The following is a 6,798-nucleotide window of genomic DNA, read 5'->3' as shown; positions in this document are numbered from 1 at the left end:
GAGTTACCATCCTCAAACAATCCAGTAATGTCTTCTTCTTGGTATTAAGTTTTTGGTGCATGGGCTCCAACGATCAACAACCAATTCATGAAGTGATTAAAGTACACAAGAAGACTATGAAGAGAATCAAGTCTCCTAATGAAGATCAAAGGATCAAAGAGGTTAAATGGATCTTATATAATGTAAATCCAATTAAGTATAGTATATTATCACCTTTGATGTTTTAATGCCATGCAATGACATTCAAATAAATAGATTAAATTTATATGTTTTAAGAGTCAAAATTTGGATGTTATATGGACCAATAGTGTCCAAGGGTTCTTTTGGGTAGTAAGGATTATAAGAATGAAGTGATTAAGTAATAAGGTTTCTAATTTAATAAAGTTTTAAGCATTTTTAAAGTTTAAAACTTTAAATATTCAAACTCAAATGACTAGTTAGCCATTTAGGGGGGGGACTAGTATTTTAATGTTTAAACATCCAACCAATCCCTCTAATCAGTTGAGGATCATTGGGGAAGTTAAAATAAAATTATATGTATCCATTCTGAAGTCATTTACGATAGATTTTGATGCCTAGAGTGTACAGGAAACAACAATTATTCAATAAAATATAAGTCTTAATTTTACAATCCATTATATTATTTTTATTGTGGAAAGGTTCAATACCTATGGTTTTTTTTTTCAAACCTAGTTTGAAGTAGTAAGCAATCTCCAATCATTTATTTTACTGTTGAATTCATTGTGAGTTATTTTTAGGTATAATTTCATGTGTTAGGGACTGGTGAAAATTAGTGACTACGACTAAGATCCATTCAATACTTTGAATCTACAATATATCATTCATCTAAACAATTGGAGTAATGTTTTGAAAGTTGAAGCAAGTTATTAGAAGATTCCATTTTCATGTTGGAATGGTTTGAGAGTCATTTGGGCATGACTATACCCTCTTAGGCAACACCATAGACTAAGTAGTTTAGATTTTGTTCTTCATTTTGTAGTTTTTAAAATTTAGTAACCTTTCCATGGAACCAAAGGCATAGGACCCATGGAATGAGGGAGACTAACCATGTATCATAATTACTAGTGGTTGTGTTTACAAAGATTTTGAAGAGGTAAGTGATCACTTGTTGGAACAATGTGTTCCTTAAGGAATTTGGTGGCTAAGGAGAAATAGTGAGAGATAGGGCTTCATAGCATGGAATTTTTATGATTTGGATGATCTTATATTGGTTTACTAATGATGAATCAACAACCAAGTATATCTGGCAGTGTGTGGAGAAGGGAGATTGGAGAAACCCTCAAATCAAGGGTTTAAAGGAATCATTTTGGGGCTTTTAATGTTCCAAGGAGTTTGGGTATAATTCCTCTTTGAATTATGGATTTTGTAACATGTTGAGACACTTTTGAAAGGTTAGATTCTTCGGGGTACAAGTAACTAGGTGTTGCTTTTTTAAATCACCTTATTTTGGTGCATTATGGGGTCATATAGTGAGGATAATCATACTTGGTCCAAAAGAGTCTATGGAGATCTTGTGGTATGTTGTGTTAGGGGAAAAAAGGTATCCAAATATAACATTTATTTGTTCCATCCTTTGGATTTTTTTTATTTGAAGAAAAAATGGGCTAAATGCTGATTTTTAGGCCTCATTAGGCTAGTTTGGAGTCTTTTTGCTATTGTGAGTGGCAGATAAACCTAGAAACCTCAAAACCACATTAATAAATCCTTATATACATGAAAAACTTCAAATCTATAATTATCTTGCATTGGGAAGAGTCTTGGTTAGGTGGAGTCTTATAAAGCCATTTATGCATATTTGGGTAAATTGTGGGTTTCTAAGCCAAATTGGAAAACTTAGTTGGTAAATAAGGTCCACTAATCTAACCTCTACAAAAAGTGGTATTAGAGCCTAGGGAAAGGTCTTGTGAAGGTTTTGTATTGGTCTCAAGAGGTTTGGTTTCTTGAATCCTTAGATAAGCCCTTGAAGTTGAATAGTTGTTTAAAGAGTAGCATCAAGTTGATTCTTGTACCAAGTTGATCAGGAACCATGGCTGAAGGAGAGGATGGAGATCTTCCTACTAGAATTACCAACATGGAGTTGGAAAGGATTCTGAAAGAGAAATTGTTTGATAAAAAAGCCTTAGGGCAACCCTTGAGCAAGAGAACAAGGAGAAAGTTGGGAAGGACAAGGAGATGAAGATCATGATGGAGATAATATTGGCCTTAGAGAAAAGAGACAAGAGCATCAGACATGAGGAAGAAGTTTCTGATGAAGAAGAAGAAGAGGAACTCCAAGAGGAAGAAGAGTTAGATCCTGATGAACCAAAGATGGTTAAGTTTGATAAATTCATCAAGAGTGGTGATATAAGGACAAGAGCTGATTTGTCTATGTATGGAGGAAAGATGGATGATGAGGAATTGATAGATTGGTTTAGTGCAATGGACATTTTTTTTGAATGTGAAGATGTCAAAGAGAATAAGAAGTTGAAGATAGTAAAGTCCAAGTTGAAAGGACATGGATTGTGTGCAAGCCGAAAGATGGAAGAATGGTAAACCCAAGATTACTTCTTGGTACACCATGATGGATAGGATGAAGGAAAATTTTCTACCAAATGATTATAGAGTTTAGTTGTATAAGGAGATGCAAAGTCTGAAACAAAAAGACATGGAGGAGCAAAGATATACTAAAGAGTTCCATAAACTTGACATAAGAGCAAGTCATGATAGGGATATGGATGAAAAATTACAAGGTACATGGGGGGACTGAAGTTCAACATACAAGATGAACTTAGTCTTGCTACCCCTAGGTCTATTTAGGAATGCTATAAGCTAGCCATCAAGGCTGAGGAAAAAATCAATATGGAAAAAATCAAAAGGAGACAAGATAGACAAGGTATCAATAGAGGTGGATCTTCCGTGAGAAGAAGAGGAAATATTAATTTTTTGAATCAACATGATAAAGATAAGGACAAGACTTACATATTTGATACAAGAGGTTGGTATAGAGGTGGAAAAAGTGGAGGAAGATGCAATGGAGTGTTCACAGAAAGGTGCTTCCATTGTAATGAAATGGGTCATCAATCTTTTAGGTGTCCCAAGTGGATTGAAGACAAAGGAAAGGAAAGAAGAGTAAATTTTCTTGAAGAAGAAACAAGAAAAGAAGAAAAACAAGAAATTAATCTTGGAATTAAAAGAGAATTTATAATACCTATTCATGGGCAAGAGTCAAACACCATATCATCCAAGCATATTTAGGTCTAATTGTTTGATGCAAGGTAAAGTTTGTATACTTTTCGTAGATTCAGATAATATGGTGTCTAATGAGGTTGTTAGAAAGTTGAATTTGCAAAAATTTGTGCATCCTAATCCACATTTTGCTACATGGGTAAATAAAAATAAAAATTTGTTGGTTAGTACTCAAGTCTTGATTGAGTTTTCAGTTGGCAAGTATAGAGATAAGGTGTTATATGATCTTATTGATATGAGTTGTGGAAATCTAATACTAGGTAGGTATTGGCAATGGTCAAGGAAGGTAATCCATGATGGATTCACTAATAAGTATTTGGTTCACCATGAAGGCAAAAAGTTTGAGTTGCAACCTTTAGTGAGGGGTCAAGAAGCACCTATACTAATGTGTTTTGGGCAAGAGATAACAAAGAAAGTTTAGTATGATACTAGATGGTATAATGGAGGAAAAGTATAGTCCAAAGAAAACCATGATAGTCCTAGAAGAGGAGAGATTTTGGACTTAGCCTTTTTGGAAGTTGCGACAATCAAAAGTCCTATCAAGCAGCTAGAGATTAGCAAAGGGACAAAGATGGTTTACTAGAGGTCTAATTCATGCTAGGAATCAGGGAAGATGGAGGCCTTATGGCCTTCTCACTATCCTTACCAAGGATAGTCAACCAAGTTATGTATTTCTTTTGACAAGTGGGGTGTGAATGCAGGTGGAAGAAAGAAGCTTACATTGGGGATTACTTCACCCCTACTTTAAAGACATCCTTCAAGCTCCACAACTCTTGGGACAAGAGTTTTCTTGTAGGTGGAGAGTATGGTGCAGGGGCACCAAGGATTAACAACCCATCCATGAAGTGATTTAAAGTACACAAAAAGACTATGAAGAAAATCAAGTCACCTAATGAAGATCAAAGGATCAAAGAGGTTAAAGGGATCTTAAACAATGTAAATTTAATAAATTATAGTATATTGATGCCTTTGATGTTTTAATGCCATGCAATGACACTCAAATAAATAGATTTCATTTATATGTTTTAAGAGTCAAAATTTGGATGTATTATGAACCAACAATGTCCAAGGATGCTTTTTGGTAGTAAGGAGTACAAGCATAAAGTGATTATGTAATAAGGTTTCCAAATTAATAAAGTTGTAAGCATTTTTAAAGTTTAAAAGTTTAAATATTCAAACTCAAATGACTAGTTAGCCATTTAGGGGGGAAACTAGTATTTAAATGTTTAAACATCCAACCAATCCCTCTAACTAGTTGAGGATGGTTGGGGAAGTTAAAATGAAGTTATATGTATCCATTTTGAAGTCATGTACGACAGATTTTGATGCATGGGGTGTATAGAAAATAACAACCATTCAATGAAATACAAGTCTTAATTTTACAATCCATTGTTGTTATATTGTGGAATGGTTCAATACCTATGGTTTTATTTTTCAAACCTAGGATGAAGTAGCAATCAATATCCAATCATTCATTTCATTGTTGAATGCCTTGTGAGTTATTTCCAAGTCCGATTTCATGTGTTAGGGACTAGTGAAAATCAATGACTGTGACTGAGATCCATTCAATACTTTGAATCTGCAATATATACTTCATGTAATAAATTGGAGTAATTTTTTAAAAGTTGAAGAAAGTTATTAGAAGATTCCATTTTCATGTTGGAGTGGTTTTAGAGTCATTTGGGCATGACTGTACCCTCTTAGGCAATGCCATAGACTAAGTAGTTCAAATTTTGTTCTTCATTTTGTAGTTTTCTGTATTTAGTAACCTTTCCATGGACCCAAAGGCCTAGGACCCATTGAATGAGGGAGACTAACCATGCATCATACTAATGGTTATGTTTATAGAAATTTTGAATAGGTAAGTGATCATTGGCTGGAACAATGTGTTGAGGAATTTGGTGGCTAGGGAGTAGCAGTGAGAGATAGAGATTCATAGCATGGGATTTTTATGATTTGGAATATATTATATTGGTTTACTTATGGTGAATCAATTGCCAAGTAGGTCTAGAAGTGTGTGGAGAAGGGAGATTGGGGAAACCCTCAAATCAAGGGTTTAAAGGCATCATTTTGGAGCTTTTGATGTTCCAAGGAGTTTGGGTATAATTATTCTTGGAATTATGGGTTTGGTAGCATATTGAGACACTTCTAAAAGCTCTAAGTCTTTAGGGTACAAGTAACAAGGCATTGCTTTGTTAAATCACCCTATTTCAGTGCATTTTGGGGTCACATAGTGAGGACAATCATACTTGGTCCAAAAGAGTCTATGGATATCTTGTAGTGTGTTGTGTTAGGAGAAAAAGGGTTTCCAAATATACCATTTATTCATCCCATCCTTTGGAAAAGTTTTGTGTTTGAAGAAAAAATGGGATAAATGTTGATTTTTAGGCCTTGTTAGGCCAATTTGGAGTCTTTTTGCTATTGTGAGTGGGAGATAAGCCTAGAAACCTCAAGAAAACCTTAGTACATCCTTATGTACATAAAAAAAATTCAAATATATCATTAGCTTCCATTGTGAAGAGTCTCGGTTGGGTGGAGTCTTATAAAGCCATTTATGCACCTTTAGGAAAAGTGTAGGTTTCTAAGCCAAATTTGAAATTTTAGTTGGTAAATAATGTCCACCACTCTAACCTCTACACCAGTGTCATTTTTCTGAATAGCCAATTCCTTCCTTCTCTTCAATGAATGCTGCAATTCATCTCTTGCCTCCTTGAGTTGATGTAAGGCAAGCTGTATTCCAATCTTCTGGTTCTAAATAGTCTTTCCCAACATGTAGACTTCCATCTTCAAGATCTTACCTCCGAAGTTATAAAACTTTCCTTTTTATAGAACAAAGATGTGATACCAATTGTTGGAAATAACAATGGGAAAGTAAGTTCTGGGGCGGGGGGGGGTGGTGAATCAACACTTCAAACTTTTGCCTCTAAAAAAATCACCAACATCCATCTCATAACTTAACATATAAACTAAAATAGCTTAACATGCATCACATCCATATCATAAAGTAAATTACACATAACATAATAAATTTTGTTATCCAGAAACCCTCCAATGAGAAAGTAAAAATGGGTTGGGGATGACACACCCACAAATCTTCACTACTATAGTTGTAAACTATGGCTAATAATGGCTACAATGTGTTTGATCATAAGATATAATCTACCATGTGAATGGTCTGCCCTATTAAACACTTACAAAGACTATTAAGTCTCACCTTGTTAGAGGATTTAAAATTACAATAAAGTAAGCACTCAGTTAAGAGATTTACAACAACTTGTTAGGACTACTTGGTTAAGATATTTTCTTTATATCACCAGTTAGAATGATTCAACACCATGATCCTTTGATTAGCACCTTGCTACTTGATGTCAGATCTCCTCCTTACTGTTTAAACATTTGATCCTTCTAATCAGAAATGTCTCCTCTATCATTTCACTTCTTTACTTTGTTCTTCTCAAATTGATTTTGCGATGTATAACTCTTTTATAGCCATCTAAACCACCATGAATGCTGATGTAGGAGCATGTTTGGTTTTCTCGGTGGCTACTTTGG

At 34.5% G+C, this 6,798-nt stretch overlaps 1 pseudogene; it reads left to right on the top strand.

Moving 5' to 3' along the window:
* Nucleotides 1-2,205: 2,205 nt before the first annotated feature.
* The window catches only part of LOC149541377 (metal tolerance protein 11 pseudogene), a 125,989-nt pseudogene continuing 121,396 nt past the window's right edge, over nt 2,206-6,798 (top strand).

The sequence above is a fragment of the Cupressus sempervirens genome, chromosome 8, assembly GCF_028749045.1.
Source record: "Cupressus sempervirens isolate cs-2001-9-10 chromosome 8, ASM2874904v1, whole genome shotgun sequence".
NCBI lineage: Eukaryota > Viridiplantae > Streptophyta > Pinopsida > Cupressales > Cupressaceae > Cupressus > Cupressus sempervirens.
Note: the sequence above shows the minus strand (reverse complement) of the source record. Positions and strands in the feature narration are given on the sequence as shown.